We start from the raw sequence: 22228 nt of genomic DNA on the forward strand, positions 1-22228 counted from the left end.
TGATGTTTGCACACCTCCCCTCACCGATATCCCGGATGTGACTCCTTCCCCCTAACCCGACAATCCTAGTGTTGTTTAATCCCAAGGCGTTGTGACTCAGTTTCCCCCCTGCCCCCCCTTTCTTTTTTCTGCATTGATGATTTGTATTAAATTGTAATGCGCCTTTTTCCTCCCCTTGAACACGTATCCAGCTTTATTGCCTTCTATTGCCTTGTTTGTGTATGTTTTCCTTTTTATTGTCAATAAAAAGAGTTTTTTAAAAAAATGACTAGACCCAGAATGCTGTGTTGCTGTTTAAATAATCTAGGAGGGGTTAAAGGTGACACACATGGCTTAAGTGTTGCTTTTATACAGCCATTTGTGGTATGATATCATCATGTATATTTAGAGACGTCTTTTGATGGGGACCATGCCCCAGCACTATTTCTACTACCCCCACTTGTACCCCACCACCATAGCTGCTGAATGTACCAGGATGGGCTGCAGAAAAAACAAACAGACACTGATCCTTGCCACACACAATAATTTGTTCAAGTACTTTTCTTTGCAAAGCAGTATTGTTTGCTTAAAAAGTTTAATATCCCTTTGTATGTATCTACAGATAAAGATAAATAAAAATGTACGTAACCCCACCAGTTTTATTTGTGGCTCAATGGGTGCCCCCCTAAAATTCATTTCTAGAGACGCCACTGTTTATATTCAACCACTTGCATATGTAATGTGAAACTTTCGTTTTTGTTTAATTTTCTGTCTGAGACAAAGGTCACCGTTTTTCAAGTGAGCTTCTTTCAACTTCTAGGTCGCTGGGGGGGGGGTCTATTTTTTGTACTTTGCTGATACTTTTCACTCGAAAGGAAACACAGCTTCCAAATGTCAAGTGTATGAGGGTTTAAGCTGTTCCATTTCAAATCTGACTTGTCAGTAAAGTCAATGAGCAGCAGGCTCAAAGCACTTCATGCCAATCATCTTTGAAGATTGATTTTATTTATTTTGAGATGAACAGGAGCCTAAAAATGCTAAAAGATGGAATAATCAGAACAACATAGTAGCTGGACAATCAGATGATCAGAAGAAACAGTCAGCAATTTGGCACCAGGTGGAATACGTAAGTGGGTGGTACCTCCTTTATATCAGAAAGTAGAATAGACAGTATTGAAATTATTGGAGTGGATGAATCAAAGAGTGATACTAATGTGATCATAGGCATCTGAAACTACTAAAAAAGTCCTATATTATCATAGTTTGTAATTGTTGACTTGTGTTTGGGTGCTCTGCAGGAGTTTGTTTTACAGAATAATGTTTGTTAATGTTTTGTTTAATTTTTGCATGTCTCTTACCATGAGTTCATTTCTTACGCGCATCTTGGGTTTGCTGCAGCTTGAAGGGAAGAACAACTTCCCACATTTACACAACTAATTTTTGTTTGCAGTTTATATGGCGCTAACTTGACCTGACGGCATCGGCGCGCTTTACATGAGCCTCAGCTACATTACAAAAAGTCAGATTCTGATTTTTTTTAAATTTTAGGCAGGGGGGAGATCAAGGGACATATTTATCAAATAGTGACGCAGTGCAGCGCGGCAAGTCACCTTGCTGCACCGCATTACAGGTCAAAGAGCAGGAATGTGCCGTATTGATCACAATATGGCGAATTCCTGCCTTTTCCCAGCGTTGTCGCACAATGTGCTGCCTAGCACCAACGCAGACACCCTTTCACCATGCAAGGGTGGCTGCATTGCAAGCAGGTTTGTTTTTGTGCAAGAAGGGGAACTTTCCAACACAAAAACAATCTCCTCAGGTATTCACCTTTTTCATTGTGTGCTGCGGAAGCAGCACATATAGAAAGAGGAAGTTACGGGGAGAAATAAAGGTGTTTCTCCTCGTTACGCCTCCACTGGGAACGCATAGCATTTTGGTGCATTCCAGGGCCTACCTGCAAAGGTAAATCTGGGAATGCATCAAAATCCATAGGTGTTGTATGGGAACACCCACGCAAAACCCGCAAATTGCCTCCCTGAGGCAGAGTAACGCAACACAGCTATTTGCTCTGCGTTGCTTTACTCTATATTTATCAAGCCACTCCGTACCACTCTGGGCAGCCTTGCACGTCTTGATTAATTGTATTTAGTAGTTGTTCCCCCGTTGGGTGATGCAAGTGTGGCTGAGAAATTGAACCTCTGAACTGACCTATTTATTTTTCAAAACATAGAATAAATCTAATCTATTTCACAAAGGATGCAACATGAATGAAAATATTCACATAGACATGTTATACTTTAGTTTTCCATTTATTTTCATTTTCATAACTTGAGATAAAGAGACATTTTATAACATTTTTCATATATTTTTTTAAACAAGACAGATAAATAATTCAGTGTAAGAAATTCATTATTGACAATAAGAAATTTGATTTGAACCCCACAGAAAAACCAAAAAGTGCTGTCAATCCATCCATCAGTCATTCCATATCATTCATTCAAAATCTTGCACACTCATACTTGTGACAAAATACAGTAGAAACAAACAAAGGACAACAATACATCTGAGATCCCTATGGATTCTTTGCAACTAAGTGTCCATTTCTTTTTTCTTGATTATATCCAGTTTAAGAATCACTTATGCAAGTGTGGCGCCACTACTTGATAAATAGGGCCCTTGGTGATTTGCTAAAAATCACAGGATATTAAGCCAACGCCGAGAAGCTGGTTCCCCAGATCCAAAGTCGACAGCTCTGACGGTAACACACATCCTCTGCACATGCTCATTATCAATCAAAACTCATAGGTGAAACTTGCCAATCTTCTTGTTGGAAATATGGCGTCCATCGGGTTTCAAATGCAGCACCTATTAACACTTCAGCTGAATGCATCTGTTCTTCAAATGTTCCAAATGACAGATGCCTCCACCAGCTTCATAGAGACGCTGCGGAAAATAAGGGTATATCAGTTCACCTCAATTAATGAGGGCGAAAAGCGACAGAATCTAGATACTCGGGGACATGCAGCCGGAAGTGACATTATATTAAGGACCGTCAGGCCTGCATAGAGGTGGGTGAGCTAACAAATTAACAAGGAGAGCCGAGCCAGTGCCGAGTCAAGGATGTGGATGGGTTCCAAGTGCCCACACACGAGCCGAGCCCTGAAAAGTTTGACACATGAACTGTGCTATGAACATGATATAAAAATATAATAAAGGCTCTTCAAAATTATTATTTTTTACATGCATGAGCGTTTTCACTTAGTACATCAGATATATCACCACATTTAGAGGCATTTATTGAAAGTGACACTTTTTAAACACTAACTTAAAAATATTCATGCCCCTCATGCCCCATGCCATGACAACATTGCTGTTAGTGAACTAAGAAACACGTCATTTCTCATGTGTGCCCTATTTGTGGCCTAGATTCTCACAAGGAGCAACATTATAGCCTATTGAAATCAAATCCAAGAGAGTTGCTTGTGTAGCACATACCCTGAACTGATATATTTCAAAGTGCTCTCAAATCTAATCAGGAAAAAAAGATGCATGGTGAAATAAAATATCTGCCTAAGATAACACAATTTGGTCAAGCGGTTAAGTCAGGAAAACTCCCTGCCTTTCTGATTTCCATGTGCCATTCAGCCTAGATGGATATCTCTTTCCTTCTCATGCTTCACATCAAAGGCTAATGTTCTTTTCCTTTGAATCTTGGTGCATTTGGTTGGAGCGTGGTTGTTAGGCAGAAGCCACATAAAAGCTTGGCTCATTTTGGGCTTGAGGGTCCAAGAGGAGCTTGAGTTGAGCCAGAGGCTGCCATCGAGCCGAGCCTGGTCGAGCTTTCAGTGGCTCACCCGCCTCTAGGTCTGCAGCAGGTATACATGTAGGTGGTGCCAGCCACCTTAGCAGCAAAGAAACCACATGCATGCTTAAAGAGAGGTAAGGAGAATAGACTAACTCCTTATGGATATGTCTTCATGGAGAAGTGTGGAGAAGTGTGGCTCAATGGTTAGAGCAGGCAGACCTTGATGCAGAGCTCCGGCCAGGGACCAGGGTTCGATTCCCGTCTTGGGCTCATAAATTCCTCTGACTGGATATTCTCGCCTCAGTGCCTATTCTAATCATGGGTCCCACGCTGCAACTCTGGGCAATAGCTTGCTTAGTCTCCACAACGGCCCCCACAGTGCCGAGGATGCCTGGTTTCACAATGGGGGTGCCCAGGAGTGGACACTTCACACGGAAAACCAGGAAGGGTTCCCTTGCGGTATTCGTACAAGCGCCGGGAAACCCACTGCGGGTAGCTGTTCGCTATACAAGGACATTTACATTCATGTTTGGGATATATATATTTTGTTCATTCTAATAATATTCCCAATTGTAAAGGTGTTCATTATTGTGGTGCTAATATTAATGCATGCCAAGGGGCGTGTGTGTATATTTGTGTGCACATATGAGCTGATTCCTGGAATTTAGGTTGTGTGTCCTCCTTTATTTAGGGTGTGTCTCTTCCTTTATATATTGCAAGTCCTCCTTTATTTAGGGTGTGTCTCTTCCTTTATATATTGCAAGAGGGAAGGAGAATATGAATCACGGTGCTGTGGTGCACTGTCAGTTACAGACAGCACATTCTCCATTGAAATGTCCTCTAAATGTGCAAAGACATTCCGTTTTACTGAATGATAATGTGCGAAAATTGGGTTTCAGCAAATATTTGGCATTTGTGCATCACCAAGTAAAGTGCCTTGATTTGTTTCGATACTATTAAAATCTTTCTTTTCATCAAGCTTCAGGATTATAACACACCCTTCTTTTGTGCTTTCCTAACTGCTAATATATTTTGAAAAATGTGTACAGTACATTTATAGGTATTAAATGTTATCATGTGTTAGCTAAAAACTGACATCCTCCAGCCTTTCCTTTCACGAGCAAGATTGTCATTGCACAAAATATTTAAAAAAAAGAAGCAATAATTTGTCAGAAAATATTGCCTGACCCCTGACCTCTGTCTTTGAACGCAGAGCAAATATGAAAAGAAAGAAAAATGAAAGGCATCTATATTGCTCAGTTACCGTGAAAGCTCCAGCATGGTTGCTTTGTGGGCGCTGCTGAACCCCCTCACCCCTACTTCTAGCGTCAGTTTCCCCTAGTGTGATTTTGGTACTTTTCAGTGAGCGTATATACAAATTAAAAGTGCAGGTTTTTTTTTGCTATCGTCTGCTATATAATCGATTCTATATCAAGGCGCGCGTGTTTGTGTGTGCGGGCGCGCGTGCGTGTGTGTGTGTGTGAGGGTGTATAAAAAGGGTCTCGGTGGTAGTTCCGGTGGCTGAGCGCCATTGCAGGTTTTCAGTGAGAGGTGGGTGGCATTGATGAGCATGCACCTGGGATGAAAGGTACATTTATGATTCATTGGGAGGACAGGTGGCAGTTGTGCGACAGAGAGGATCAACCGAGCGCGTGGGTGGCAGGTGCACCTTTGATGGAGAGCGAGGCAGGGGGAACAGCTGTTCTGAAGCCCAGACTGATGACTTTCTTCCTGATATTTTGCTGGAAGCCAAATTGATTTTTTTTAAACAAAATTAATCTGATAAGGATTTATTGGCCTTTGTAGCGTTTCTGACATTCAATGTGCCTCTGGATGTTTCAGGGCCTTACGAAATGGGATAAGCGCGGAAAGCCATCTGTCTTCGTCCAGTGCAGCACGTCCTGCTCTTCAGACACATCTCTTCCAACGCCCTTAATTCAATTCACGACCAGCATATCTTACCTTGGAGAAAGTGTATATATAACACACACACACACCCACGCACACACACACACTTCTTAAACACATTAAAACACCTCAGTCTTCACGTGCCACAGACCCTCGTTTCTATTTCCGAGACCCACAAACAGGTGTGCCAGAAAGACCAAAGTTAAAAAACACAATAACCATTGCAGGATGATGTAACAGAAAGTGCTGCTGAGTGGTCATAAAGCAGCAAACTCGAAGCCACAAGGCGCACTGGAGCGCGTGCACACACACAAACACAAACTTCTGCCAGTAGGAATGTATGTCATTTATATTTTGGAGTCATAAAGCACATACACATACAAAGCAAGGAAAAGCAATAACTGGGAACGTTTAACATTCCAAGTAGCTGTCTGCACTCAAGGGCCGAAGGAAGGAAAAGGAGCCAGGTGCTTGACAGGGACAAAGAAGTGAACTATGGAAGGTGGAGGAGGAATAGTAGCAATGGGGTGTTGCTTGAAGAGATGGGTTTTCAGCTCTTTCAGTAACTGAAGAAGGATGGGGGTTTTGGCTTGCTGGTCTTGATATTCTGGGTGCTGAGTAGTAGAGGGCTTGGGGTCTGGTCCTTTTTTTCCTACAATTTCTCATTTTCAGTCTGGGAATGCTGGTGGTGCATGTTGTCCATTGTACGCCTTCGGTCTTGATCTTGCTTGCAAGGTATGGCGAGGTGTTGGTGTTTATAGCCTCTTCGGTGATTTCAGCTATTTTGAAGGTGAAGCTGGCTGGCGGTGGGAACCTATGGAGATCTATATTAATTGGAGTAAATTATAACATTTGTTAAAGACCATTGATGAGATGGGCAGCTGCAGGAAGGACGCTTTGCGTGTCAGTCTCTGGGATACCAACCAGCAAGTTGTCCCCATCATTCAGGCAGTGCCTAATTTCTAAACAAATAATTGTCATCAGGAGGCCCCTGCAGCCCACTCCACCCATTGCCCTTGCTAGTCCTACAAACAACAGTATCACACCAGCTACTAACCATCACAGCCTACAAGTGTGACAATTCAGACTTTTCCAGGTCCCCAAAGTTATAAGATTAGCATGGGTGGCAGGTACTAGTCATTTATGAGTATAATTTATTTATTTATTTATTTATTTATTTATTGACATTTGTAGAGCGCGGCGAATACCCGTGGGCGTCTCAGCGCTAGTTAAGGGATGGATCAGCAACTGGGGTAAAGAAGAAATACAAGGCTATTGGTCAAATAACCACGTCTTTAGCTGTTTGCGGAATGTGAACAGGGAGGGACTTGCTCGGATATGTGCAGGAAGGGTGTTCCAGAGTCTAGGGGCAGCAACCAGGAAACGCCTGTCGCCCCAGGTGACTGTTCTAGTGCAAGGCACAGCCAAGAAGTTCTGAATAGAGGAACGAAGAGATCGGGTTGGGACATGATGGAGAAGATTCTGTTTGAGAAAGTGGGGACCTTGATTATTGAGTGACTTGTAAACAATACACAGCGATTTGAATTTGATACGGCTGCGTATCGGGAGCCAATGGAGATCCCTAATGATGTTTGTAACTGGTGCGAACTTGGGGATCCCAGCCAGCATTCGTGCGGCTGCATTTTGGATTGACTGCATCTTATTTGTCACTCGGACTTGGGCATTTAAGAATAGAGCGTTACAATAGTCCAAGGAGGACAGGACTAGTGAGCTGACCAGTGTTTTCCCGGCCGTGTTCGGCCGTGTATAATTAATTAGTAAACAACTGATGCTGTGTTCGGGAAACAACACTTACAACGCAACGTTTACAACGCACTAGCTTTACAACAAAACTTTTACAACGCAACATCCATTACAACGCATGCCATTACAACACAACCATTACAACGCATGTCACTACAACGCATACCACTACAACGCATGTCATTACAACGATGTCATTACAACGCATACCATTACAACGCATACCTACACTATCCAACACTTACCCTCCTGTTGCACCCCCTGGAGTTAGAATAGTAATTTTTACCCCTACACTATCCAATACTTACCCTACTGTTGCACCCCCTGGAGTTAGAATAGTAATTTTTACCACTACACTATCCAACACTTACCCTACTGTTGCACCCCCTGGAGTTAGAATAGTAATTTTTACCCCTACACTATCCAATACTTACCATACATGCAATGTAATGGTATGCGTTGTAATGGTATGCATTGTAAATGTAATATGCGTTGTAGTGGAATGCGTTGTAAAGGTAGTTTCAAAGAATTCATTGTAATGGCATGCGTTGTAATGGGATGCGTTTTAATGGATGTTGCGGTGTAAAAAATGCGTTGTAAAGGTATGCGTTGTAAAAGTATGCGTTGTAACGACATACATCCGCTGTGTTCACTCTAACCCAGACAAACAGCCCACCATGTGGCAGACTGTCATAAGTGCCAGTGCTGCCAAATGAGTGCCTGTGCCGAGTACCAGAAGCCACTGGCTCAGATTAAGCAATGAATTGAGCTAGATCAAGGCCAGTGCCCATAAGCAGCCCTGAAGTAGGTGCCAAGCTGCTTTAGATTGGTGTGACATGAAGCTCTAGAACCCAAGGTTGGAGTTAATGTGGAAGCCCAGGGAATAAGCAGAGTTGACGAGTTGATTAGAGGATTCAGTTTCTCCTCCCCAAATCATATACCTCTTTATTTTATAGATTGATTCAAATTATATTGGTATTTATTTCCATGGTGCCTACAAGATCACATATCAACCGTTTCTTTGCCAAACCCCCTATTTAGAAATCAGGAAACTTCCTAATCCTTACAAGTGAGCACTCTTTGTTAGTATTTTCCTTTCATAATTAGATTTTTATTACTTGCAGCTCCACATGGTCTCTAAACATTTTCTTCACGATTTAGTTATTTATTTCCAATTCGATTTCCAAACAATTCTTTCATGATCGGTCAATTTCACATAAATGCATTTCCCAGCAGAAATCCCTTCTTCAGGGAAAATTTAAACAACATTATAACGGAACCTGAAAGCAAACAAAAGCATTCATTTGTATTCGTAATTAGCAATTAAAGCACTTGTTAACAATGTCTAATTATATCACCCTATTCAACTCTGGCATCTTACACAGATGTAATACTTCAAACGAACTTAACCCCTGCTACCCTGCTACTATGGCTCTACACACCATTATCCTATGTTACCAACAAGAGGTAGGATACTCAGATTTCCAAATTTCAAACGCTGCAAAATAGCTTTATTGAAGGTCATTATATGACCTTGGTCCTGATCTTGACATCACCGGAATCACATGCCAAGTCACCCCGATTAGAGGAAATGATGACACCATGAGAAATACATGTCAATCAAGTAATCTATTTTGTAGTGTGGCTATCAGACAAAAGCATCTTGGCACTAGGAAGACAAAAACAAGTATTTGCAATGCAATCGATCTCCCGTTTGTGAAAGTTAGAGCTACTGGCATTGTAAATGACAATGATTTTACTTATGCTTCTTTTTGTTTTCAGTGGGGTGATTATTTAGAGAAAAAGACTGTGGATTGCATGTATGTGGTGTGTAGTGGAATTATGTGGATAGTAATTATGTGGTATTTAGTGTTTTTGAATTATGTGGAGTGGGATTGTGTGTTATTGAGAGTAATTATGTAGTATGATTTTTTGTGTTGTGTAGTGTTATGTAGTGGAGTTTAATTATGTAGTGTGCTATTAAATTTTGTGTTGTGATGTGGAATTATTTGGTGTGGATTGTATGTCTGTGGTGTGTTCTGTAATTGTGTTGTTGATTTGTATTATGTGGTTTCTTGTTGAATTATGTGGTGTAGAATGGAAATGTGTTCAGTTGATTTGTGTGGCGTGGAACTGGCTGTCATTGAGTGAAATTATGCTGATTGGAATTGTGTTGTATGGTGTGGAGTGTGCTTATGTGGATTGTTGCTATGTGGTATAGATTGGTTTTATGTGGGGTGTATTTATGTGGTAGGGATTAGATTGGGGAGTTGGATTATGTTGTGCTGCAACTGCGAGGAGAACAGCTTCTCCTCATAAAAGAAAGATGGAGAATTGGGGCTTCCTGAGCCTGTTCCATTTTCAATGACGGTAGCCATAAGTGCACCCTAGCTGCAATGGATGCCCCCGCAGCCGTGTCCGAGGACAATAGGACAGCAAAGGTTAAATCTGAAAAAAGGGTGCCAAAATCTCCTTATTAGTAAATATCTGTCGGGTTCTTTTTTATTAAGGAAAAGTCACAACTAACTCATATCGCAAGCCGAAGGCGAGTGCAAAATTCCTGTGCATGCCTGCTTCCAATGAATAGAATCCGCTCATCGGCAAGAAGGTACACGCTTGCTAGTCCCTGCCCCAACAGTAACACCTGAATGGGGACAGGGGCGGCTCTAAGCTCATGGCGGCCCTGGGCAGGGAGCGTAGGTAGGGGGCCCTGGAAGGGGGGGTCCGGGCGGGGCGGAGCGCAGAGGCCAGGGAAAAGGGGGGGTCAGGGCGTTTGGAAGTGGAACAGAGCCGAAGGTCACCAAATCCGTGTCAGGGGCCGCCACGCAAATATGTATCCATCCTCAGAGGATTATTATATTAAGGATATATATTGGCGTGGTGGCCCCTGGGGTTTGGTGGCCCTGTGCAGGTGCACAACTTGCACATGCCTAAGGCCGCCCCTGATGGGGAAGCATGTGCGGCCGCAAGCACCCTTCTGCGGTTGCTCTAGCATACCCCACTTCGTAAGTGACCGTATCGGCAAGCTTTTTATTTTTGTCACAAATTTAAACATAGTAAGGTCTTACCTTACCAGTCACGCACATTACTTTTATTTTACCTCCGTTCTCTGGGTAGCATCGTCAACGGAGGAAAAACAGGAAGTGAGGAAAGTGAGGGAAAAGGCAGGAGTCTTTAGTAACACATCACGGCATGGTGTAAACATAGAACTTAGATTAGGTAGTGTGTGTCAGAGGCAGGGCAAGCCTCATTCTGTTATGACTATAATGAGGAGGAATGCCTGGGGGTAATGTAATACTGTATGGTGCGTGGGGATGTGTGGAATGAAGTACATAGTGTAGTAGAGTGCAGAACAGTGCGGTAAAATAGGTTTAGGAAGGCCCTACTGCCTAAATATTATTCATGGGACTTGCTAACCTAACTAAAAACAGTGTAGGTCCTATCTGGATGCAATGGTCCTATAGGGCGTGTGTGTTGTGAGCAAAGGTCTACATGTTTCTTGCCATTGTTAGCCCCTAAGGGCTCTCTCAGCAATTCATCAGGACCGGTTAATTAGGAAAATATCCAAACTCTTACACTACTGCGGGGCCTTTAATGCATTAGCAGGCAACAGGAGGAAGAACCACTGCAGGGAGTGCACTGAGATGCTGCCTCCATTGTTCAGCTTTTCTGCTGCACTGACGCTCTTCATGGCAAGACTGCAGGGAGTGCACACCGCCAAGCAGGAAATTAACAAAACAAGTAGTGTCTGACACTAACCTATTTGGCCCATCGTGAAATAATGCATGTAACAGGGGAGTCTCCAGGGTGTGACCAAACCAACAAAAGGAGAGACAAATGTAAGCTGTAAACCAATGAAAAGAAAGGGTTTTTGAAAAGCACATCAAGGAACCAATCAAAATTCATAGGCGTGCTGTATGACCATACACTGGATACAGCATGCTTCGCAGAGCAGCGCAAGCGCTGCTAGGTTCGACATAAAAAGGAGGGGTGGCTGATCATAGAGCAGCAGAAGTTAGCAAAAGTGGAAGGTTTCAGTCACTTCAGTAGTGACAAAAAAGGAAATGTTTCAGAGCCTCTTCAGTAGTGACACTAAGCAGAAATCTGACACATCTGAAGCAGCCAGGTATTCTAGAGTCTTTGTCCCCATACTCAAATGACTACCCGCCCACACACAGCGTGTCATCAGATCTTCCAAAGGTGAAAAGATGTGGGGGATCTTACCTGAATGTGAGCAAAACACAGTATCTCAAACCGGATTCTCTGCTTCTACCAAAGAGCGGGAGATTGCTGAGGAAACATGGCCAAACTTCCAAAGCTCACACTTAAAATCTGACTGTCATTTTCTACTTCCTCTGTCGTTTTTCAACCAAAGATTCCAGAACCCTGTGGCGTGTGGCACTGCTGTTACTCCAATGACTGTAGAATCTCTCACCAGTTGAATGACAGGGATGATCTGTAATAGGAGGTGTTGTTATAGAAACGAGTGGAAATTACCTAAACAGCATAATCAATTGCATCAAAAGCCATAAAGAAATCAAAAAGCAAGAGCCCTCCTTCCTCAGCCTTATCACTTGTGGCTTTTTGCTTGCCTAATGCAGCTAAAATGACTGGCCCCAAGCCATTCCTCAAATAAACCATTCTTGGGCACGGTCAAAAGCTCAGAAATCAAGGAAACTAATCAACCATTTTGGCAGATGTGAAATCTCATGACATAATGTGAGGATTGTGGACTATTATATGGTATGGTTATGCGACCTTACCATGTAATACACTCGCAAACCCATCTTAGGTCCAATCAGGCTTATTTTTAAAACCTTTAGCTCAAACTGGGTAGCTGTGGCTTCAAGCAGTAAGGCTTTAACAAAGGAACTAGTGTAAAGCATTTAGAAGCACCAAACAATGAAAATATTAAAGTCACACAACATGAAAGAAGCCTAGCACCAATTTATAAAGATAGATTATATTGTTATGAATTTTTAGACACCAAGATGAGCAAAATCCACTGGAGGGTTTGGGAGGTATAGATTATTTAGTAAAATATAAATCCCTGCTTTTAAGTCTAAATCGCAAACAATCATTGTTAACCTTAAAATACAGAAACTTTTGAAAAGTTTGAAAGAGTTTTGTTTGGCTACTCCGGAATGAGTGGGACAACAAAAACCGACAGAGAGAAGGTCAGAGGGGCAACTGAGGAATATTTGGATAGTGACCTGGTCACCAAAGCAGTCTCAAGTTCAGTTCCACACTTCAAATCAAGACTGCCTTGGACTTCAATGAAATGGTCCTGATGCTGTGGATGCAGGATGCTGTGGATGCCAAAAGATGTTCTGGGTACTGTGTGGTTGGCGTGGTGGTCTTGCATTTATTCCTTGGTCCAAGGGTAAGGTGGGTTGACTTTGGCCACAGGGGTAGGTGTCCTCTTTAAGTCAGCAGAAGGTCAGCTGAGGCTGAGCTACTGGTTTCCATACACAGCTTGTCCAGCTGCATCATTTTGTGGTAAATTTAAATTACCTATACTTAATTTATGCGGTAAAGTTCAATAAGAATAACTCAGTCAAAAATAAGAGGCAGAGTCCGTGGCATCTGAGTTTATATGGGTTTTATTCCTTAAAAAGGAATTGGTTTGAACCAGGTATCATGTTCCATCACCACGAGGGTTCAGGAAGGGAATTACAATGTTTTATTAACAGTACATCATATATATAGTCAATGCATTAGTGTGGTAATGGGTTCAGAAGGCGTAACAGCTGAGAGAAACGAGATAAGAACACAAATGCGTAACACTACGTAATCAGAAGGCGTGCACGAGGGCGTACACGAAGGTGTGTGCTAGAAACGTCACATAGAGGTGTCACAAGTGGGTGGATCCCTAGAAGAATCCTACAGTGTCAGCAGAAATATGTGGCAGAGATGCACGCGCAGCAGCATGACGTGTGATTGACGTGGAACTGGAGGGTGAAGGGGACTTGACATTTAGCCCTACATGAGGAGACAGAAGTCTGGCGTGTCAGAACAACCTAATCCCAAATCATATCTAATATCTTGTGTTTGAGGAACTGTATTATCTAGAAGGAAAGGTCTCTCGGGAAGAGGCTATTCTATACTGACTGCTAGTGCGTGCATATGCGACTACGTGTCTATGTGTAAAGCAAGGGGGCCATGGGCCTACCATGGTAACAGGAGCAGAGAATTACTTGCACGGAGACAGAAAGGCCGGGCCCTTTGCTCTGCAGCTGGGAAGGATGTTTTCCTAAACTACTAGACAGGAATGTATTTTCGAGGAGCGGAGCAGATAACTTGAAGGCTGAATACAGTCTTGGCAGGCACGCAGGTCGAGCCAGGCACCGCTCGCCACACAGGGAGTAAGGCAGAGGTCAGGAAGCAGCAGACTGCAGCTTTCAGGAACAGGAGGCAGAAAGGGCTCGATGGCAGGAATCAGGGCCTAACTCACCAAAGCTGGTGAAACATGAAAGTGCACCATGTAAAGACGTTGGCAAGGCACACTTAGGAACCGAATATCCGACCCATTCATGATGGATCTGAAAGAGGACATGTTAACGTTGGACGCAAATGTATTTGCGTCTTCATAGCTGGAAGTGGAGGGAACATACATGTACTTGAAGCACGTACATGGAGCCGTTGGGGTCTACGATAGGGGACACAATTGACCATAAAAATTCATATTACCTCATTCCCTCCTTGTCCCCTACGGACCCTTCATGATATATCAATCCTCATTAATCTATCAATCTGTTCATGTAACATCATATGCTCTTCTTTCTTCTTACGGTGTTTTGAATGTGGACTTGAATGAGGAATACAGGATGTGGCGCACAAGCCGCAAATTGCTGGCCCACATTGCAGGCATAGGCAACAACTGAATACTATGAGAAGGGCAATACCTAGGAAGGATAGGACTTTCCATCCCCAGGCTCACAACGTGGTCCAGAACCAACCGGACCAAGTCCAGGTGCCTGGATTCTGGTGTATCTGACTTGCGATTTTGTGAAGACGGGTTATGGCTCTATATACTGATGGCGCGTTTTCTGGAATGAAAACACAGCAGCTCGATCCGATGACTCTACAAGCTCCGCCCCTATCGGCCAGGATGACGTCAAGGACAAGACGATTTTGAAGAACAACAAGTCTCATAGCAGACTGCTCCTCCGTTAAGTTACCTAGGGCGGAAGTAGTTTCATTCACTACTGCTTCGAGGGTTCTGGTTAATTTGCGTATCAGTTTACTATTGGAGACAGTACCTAAGTAGGGAAAGAAGCCTTTATTGAAGTCTGTGTATTGCTCCCATGCCGTTTCAGTGTAGTCGACAATCGGGAGATCTCTCTTGGATCTATTGTGTACTAGATGGGAATCCCTATGATATTCAGGGGGGGCTAGAAAAACAGGTGGCAGAAGGAATGCAATGTAACAGGTACCATCCCAATCTAGAGGTAAGCGTGTATATGCTGTATGACCCCAAACGAAATAGGAATGTCGGGAAGCCTTGAATGTAGACTTGCCTTTATCACTGAATTCGATCACAGTAGTACATGTACTATGACCTAGGTGTACTGAACCATTCTTTCTGACACATAATTCACCTTTGACTGGTAATACTGACATGGCGGGTAAGACTGAATCGGCTTCGGACTGGACATTCAGAATCATGAGGTTAAGTGTAAAGTTACCTAATCCATATACTTCGTTTTCTAGATCAGTCCCTGTTCTTTTGGGAAGACCCTCTTTGTCAGGAAAACATACTTTATGCAAAACAGTGTTCAGGTTTCCCCATACCCAGTTGCCCTGGTAAACTATGGAATCAGAATCTAAGGAATTAATTAAACTAAACCATGCACCACAGGAACCATTATGTGTGAACGGGTACGGGAAGAGGGGCAGAACTCCCTTGTATTTCTGATAGGGAGGGAGTCGGCCACATATCCAACAATTGGTAGCATTGCTGGTCTGATGGGAATGATGTAACATACTAATGAATGTGTTGTTGCGCAGCGCAAGTCGGTAAGACAACTCATGCGGGGGTAATTCACTGAAAGAGTGCTCGGCAGTGACATTTAAGGAAGAATGTGCACGCTTGAAAATAGGATAATATACATGTAACAGTACGCTTGCAGCAATAATCATGAGACTCAGAAAAAACATAATCAAAAGCGTCACGATGCAGTGACTGCGAAGAGATTTACAATATTCACGTTTCTTGAGCTGTTTCTGTCTATCTCTCTCTCTATTGGGGTCTAGGGGATACATGTCAGAAACTTGTCTAACCGATTCACCTAGGGGAGGACTTAAACAATCAAACTGCCTGACTTGCTAGACCTCAATTTTAATTTATATTCTTGAGATGATGTTTTCTCGACCAGGGGGAGTTTTGAGTCAGTCTGTGGAGGAGGGCCGGGCTGGGAGTCTGAAACCGGCGGCAGTCCATGGAATTTTTTAATATGACTCGAGTGTAGCCAGCCCTTGCGGCCCTCGACTTTAATAGCTGTCCTTGTGGTCAAAAGTACTAGCTTCGGTGCTTGCCAATGGGGCTCCAGCGGACTTCTCCGGTCAAAGTTCCTCACGAAGACGAGATCCCCCGGAACAACCTCATGTGGCTTCACCTCGGTGTTGTCGGGAAAGGCTGCGGCAACCTGTGAACGACATGATTGTAGTGCAGACATCAAGGAAGCAAGGTAATCTGTCAGCATATTACAGTCAACATCAGTAATTTTTCTAGGCAGAGGCGTCCCCCACATGTTCGGCGGCCTACCAAAGACCACCTCGTACGGGGATAGCCCTGTTCTGGAGTGTGCAACCATTCTCATGTAAAAAAGTGCAACTGGTAAGGCTACTATCCAGTCGACACCTTTCTCTCTACAGATCTTGCCAAGACGAATTTTCAGAGTCTGATTATGGCGTTCCACGAGACCTGCTGCCTCGGGATGTCGGACACAATGGAACTTCCACTGATAGCCTAGCAGGAGTGATACCTGCTTCATAAGCTCGGACGAGAATGGCTGACCGTTATCTGAGTATACGATACGGGGCAAACCATATCGTGGGAAGAATTCACGAACCAGCTGCTTGGCAGTGGTCGGAGCAGTGTAATCTGAGACTGGATATGCTTCTGTCCAACGGGAGAGTGCACATACAACTACGAGTACATATTTGAATCCTCGACAGCGTTCCATCTGGATATAATCCATCTGGAGGACTTCAAAAGGGTGATCGGGAGGATGAAATCCACCTTGCTCTACGGGAATGCTTTTACCTGGATTGAACTGACAACAGATCATGCAAGTACGCACTTTCTGTTTGGCTGCTGCTCGTAAATGTTTATTGAACCAAAGGCTTTGAATACTATCTAACATGGCTTTTTCTCCTAAATGTGCAGGACTGTGTACTGTATTAATGATTACTTGGACCATAGAGTCGGGGAGAAACCATGTAGATTTTCCCTTCGTCATCCATCCCTGTTCTGTCTGGACTCCTCCTAGTTCAATCCATTTCTTGATTTTGTCTGGTGTAGCATGTGTCTGTATATCAATTACATCTAGGGCGGGATCCTTAACTGTCATGCAATGTGTCGGTGTCTGGACTATTGTCTTTGTCAGGTCAGTTGCGTGAGTCTGAGTCTGGGCTGTATGCTTTGCTGTTCGGTCTGCCAGGTCGTTACCCTGGGAAATCATATCTGTGACTTTTGTGTGTGCCTTACACTTCATGATGGATATTGCTGTAGGCAGATGTATCGCGTCTAACAGAGTTTGAATGAGGGGACCGTGCTGAATTTTGGCTCCGTGAGAGGTCAAAAAAACTCTCTCTCGCCAGAGGACACCGAAGTCGTGTACGACTCCGAATGCATAACGTGAATCTGTGTATATGTTAACTCTCTTATTCTTTGCTCGAATACAGGCTTGAGTCAGAGCGATGAGCTCTGCTGCTTGGGCTGACAGGGTGTCTATACAATTTGTTTCTATGACTTCAGTTTCTGTCGTGACTGCGTAGGCGGCCACTAATTCTCCTGTACTTGTTCTCATGCAAGAACCATCCACATAAAGTGTCAGGTCTGGATCTGGTAATGCGATGTCTGTCAAGTCTTGTCTGGGTTTCGTCGTGATGGTAATGACTTCAATGCAATCATGTGCCAATGGGTCTGTCTCACTTAATGGCAAAAGTGTAGCAGGGTTCAATGTGTTGCAACGTCTGATTTCTATGTGCGGCTGAAACAATGTCAATTCATAACCTGTCAGTCTTGCTATAGTCAGGTGCTGAGTCTGTGTTCGGTTTAAAAGGACTTCCACGGAGTGTGGAACTTGTACTGTCAATTGATGTCCTAACACTATGGAATCACTTTGTCTGATTGCTAGAGCTGTCGCTGCTACTGATTTCAAGCATGCAGGCAGAGCCTGGGCTACTGGATCCAATATACTAGAAAAATAAGCACACGGTTTGTGTGAACCTGCTTGATCCTGAGTGAGTACTGACAATGCGGTACCTTCACGTTCTGTGACAAAAAGTGTAAAAGGCTTACTGTAACATGGTGTCGCTAAAACTGGTGCTTGACATAAGGCTTTCTTTAAGTCGTCAAAAGCTTGTGTATGTTCCTGAGTCCAAGGGAGGACAGTCGATGACGCTGCCTCCTGGGTTGTCAACTGTATGAGTGGTTTCGCTAGAAATGCATACTGAGGGATCCATTGTCTACAGTAAGAAGTGAGGCCTATAAAGGCTCGTACCTCCTTTTGTGTCTTGGGTTGTGACATGTTTACAATTAACTGAATGCGGTCAGGTGTTAGCTGTCTCCCCCCTTTGGACAGCAAGTGCCCAAGGTAAACCACTTGCTGAACACAGAATTGCAGCTTCGAAGGGGACACCTTGTGCCCCTTGTCAGCCAGGAAATGCAAAACCGTCAGTGACGCTAGTTCACATTCAGGTTCGCTGCGGGCGGTGATCAGGAGATCATCGACATACTGAAGTAGGGCAGTGTTGTCAGGCATGTGTATACTGTCAAGTTGTCTTTTCAGTGCTTGGCTATAGATCCTGGGGCTTTCTGTGAATCCTTGAGGTGCGCGTGCAAATTTGAAGCTTCGACCATTTAAACAGAATCCGAAGAGATATTGGCTTTCCGGATCAATTGGGACACTAAAGAAGGCGTTCTTCAGATCAATTACAGTAAAGAACGTTGCCTCGGAATCAATAGCTGTCAATAGAGATGAGATATCTGGGACCACAGGGTACTGCGGTACAATGCATTTATTCAATTCACGCAAATCGATGACTAATCGATAAACTGGTGGTGCATTTGGATCAGTGCGTTTAAGAATTGGAATGATAGGAGAATTACATAAATTCGAGTCGGTTTCTACAACCACTCCTTGTGCAATGAGCTCGTCAATGATTTTCAGTAAAGCCACTACAGCATCTGGAGGTAACTTGTATTGTCGAATTCGTGGTAACACAACTCCTGGCCTGAGTGTGACTCGATATGGTGTAATGTGCATACAACCTACATCAGTGGGGCCTTGTGCCCATAAATGTGCAGGAACATTCTGTAATCTAGGATCAATATCTCTCAACACATAGTGACCCTTAAAGTCACGTAAAAACAATCTTACTCCTTCCGGAGAACAACAAATAACAGCTCCTAGAGCTTTCAGTGTCTTGATACCTAACAAGTTTTCTGGACATGATTTCGTTAATAACAAATCTGTAGTGCGAGACAATGGACCAACTAAAAGAGGTACTGGTTTCGATACTTCATTTACAATAGGTTTGCCTGAAAATCCAAGGGAAACATTCTGGGAGCCTGAGAGGGGTGCCCCTGGAACCTCGTCATGACTTATCGTTGTTCTGCTTGCCCCTGTATCAATCAAGAACTTTCTATCTTTCCCTAATACTTGGCTATGTACGTAAGGACCCTCTTGATCTACAGGAACCTCAATAAGAGGCAAGCCAACTTCCCTCTCTAGGCTATTTCATGTGTATCGCTGATAATCGGGATAATCTGTTTGTGCATACTGGTTCATCTGTTGCGTTGCATGTTGTGTCGCGGCAATGGGCTGTGGCTGTGGTACGGTCTGTACTGTCTGTTGTGGAGCATGCATAGGCTGTGCATTCTGTGGTACTTGTTGTTGGACCTGGTCCTGTCTAGGAGGACGCGGTCTTTCTTTAGTTTTACCTGTAGCTATGTTATGTTTCAAGACTGCACAATCGTTTATATAGTGACCTGGCTGTTTACAATAGTTGCATGTCCCTTTAACAGGAGCTGCTGAATTATTGGACTGTGTCATGCCCTTTTTCTGACCGTCAGCTGGAACTGACTGAGCAACTAACATTTTCATTTTCGTGTCTTTCATACGTCTCTGTTCGTGATCATGTTCTTCTCTAATCCTGTTCTGGTGGTACTGTAACATTTGTAACATTTGTGAAGGCGTGTTTGCTTTCCAGGTGCTCTCGACTTTCAATACACGATTCTTAACTTGGGGCAGGGAATTTTCGACCAATTTGGATACAAAAAGGTGCGGATATGACTCGCTACTTGCTTTCAGGCCACTATTAATAACAAAACATTTCTCAAATCGGGAATAAAAATCACTAGTGTCTTCATCGGGTTTCTGTTTGCAGGCTGAGATTGCATCCCGATTTACAAAAAGGGGGTGGTGATGAACAGAGTGTCTGAGTTAAACAGACCACTCTTACCCAGTCCAAAGATCAGGGCTTGATCCATCACCGTTATTTATCTTACTGCCCCATCCCAGCTCAGAACCTGGCTATATGCAAATCAGTCTGTCCCTGGCCCAGTGCATCATGGGAACAGGGCAGACTAAACTACCAAGCCAATTCTTCACCAGAAAGGAGACAAGCTACCGGGGACCGGTTTCTGGCATTTCAGCCTTCTTCGGCCCGGCTTGCTTGAATCCTGATGGAGCAGTGAGAAAGGGACTCATGTCTGAGTATACCCTGCCACACCTATAGTGGCCAAAAACGATTTACAAAAAGGGGGTGGTGATGAACAGAGTGTCTGAGTTAAACAGACCACTCTTACCCAGTCCAAAGATCAGGGCTTGATCCATCACCGTTATTTATCTCACTGCCCCATCCCAGCTCAGAACCTGGCTATATGCAAATCAGTCTGTCCCGGGCCCAGTGCATCATGGGAACAGGGCAGACTAAACTACCAAGCCAATTCTTCACCAGAAAGGAGACAAGCTACCGGGGACCGGTTTCTGGCATTTCAGCCTTCTTCGGCCCGGCTTGCTTGAATCCTGATGGAGCAGTGAGAAAGGGACTCATGTCTGAGTATACCCTGCCACACCTATAGTGGCCAAAAACGATTTACAAAAAGGGGGTGGTGATGAACAGAGTGTCTGAGTTAAACAGACCACTCTTACCCAGTCCAAAGATCAGGGCTTGATCCATCACCGTTATTTATCTCACTGCCCCATCCCAGCTCAGAACCTGGCTATATGCAAATCAGTCTGTCCCTGGCCCAGTGCATCATGGGAACAGGGCAGACTAAACTACCAAGCCAATTCTTCACCAGAAAGGAGACAAGCTACCGGGGACCGGTTTCTGGCATTTCAGCCTTCTTCGGCCCGGCTTGCTTGAATCCTGATGGAGCAGTGAGAAAGGGACTCATGTCTGAGTATACCCTGCCACACCTATAGTGGCCAAAAACGATTTACAAAAAGGGGGTGGTGATGAACAGAGTGTCTGAGTTAAACAGACCACTCTTACCCAGTCCAAAGATCAGGGCTTGATCCATCACCGTTATTTATCTCACTGCCCCATCCCAGCTCAGAACCTGGCTATATGCAAATCAGTCTGTCCCTGGCCCAGTGCATCATGGGAACAGGGCAGACTAAACTACCAAGCCAATTCTTCACCAGAAAGGAGACAAGCTACCGGGGACCGGTTTCTGGCATTTCAGCCTTCTTCGGCCCGGCTTGCTTGAATCCTGATGGAGCAGTGAGAAAGGTGATCTCAGATGTGAGACCCTTGCTCATTGCACCATCAGGATTCAAGCAAACCGGGCCGAAGACGGCTGTAATGCCAGAAACCGGTCCCCGGGAGCTTGTTTCCTTCCCAGTGTAAGAATTGGCTTTTGTAGTTTGGTTTGCCCTGTTCCCATCATGCACTGGGACAGGAACAGACTAATTTGCATACAGCCAGGTTCTGAAACTGGGATGGTGCAGTGAGCTAAAACACGGTGTTGGATCTAGCCCTGATCTCTTGACTGGGTGAGAGCTTTCTGCTTAATTCAGAGACTCTGTCCCTCACCAGCCCTTGTTGTAAATATTTTTGTCCACCCTAAACGTGGAAGGGTATTCTCAGATGTGAGACCCTTGCTCATTGCACCATCAGGATTCAAGCAAACCGGGCCGAAGACGGCTGTAATGCCAGAAACCGGTCCCCGGGAGCTTGTTTCCTTCCCAGTGTAAGAATTGGCTTTTGTAGTTTGGTTTGCCCTGTTCCCATCATGCACTGGGACAGGAACAGACTAATTTGCATACAGCCAGGTTCTGAAACTGGGATGGTGCAGTGAGCTAAAAAACGGTGTTGGATCTAGCCCTGATCTCTTGACTGGGTGAGAGCTTTCTGCTTAATTCAGAGACTCTGTCCCTCACCACCCCTTGTTGTAAATATAATGAGATTGCATCCCAGTCCTCTTTTTTCGTTGCTAATAAACGTGGCAATACTTGTACTAACAATCCTGGTAACGCTTTAGTTTTGTCCCCAAGCCCTGGGCCTGGGGTTCGAGTATCTTCTTCGTTCTCT

The sequence above is a fragment of the Lissotriton vulgaris genome, chromosome 10, assembly GCF_964263255.1.
Source record: "Lissotriton vulgaris chromosome 10, aLisVul1.2, whole genome shotgun sequence".
In the NCBI taxonomy this organism is placed as follows: Eukaryota; Metazoa; Chordata; class Amphibia; order Caudata; family Salamandridae; genus Lissotriton; species Lissotriton vulgaris.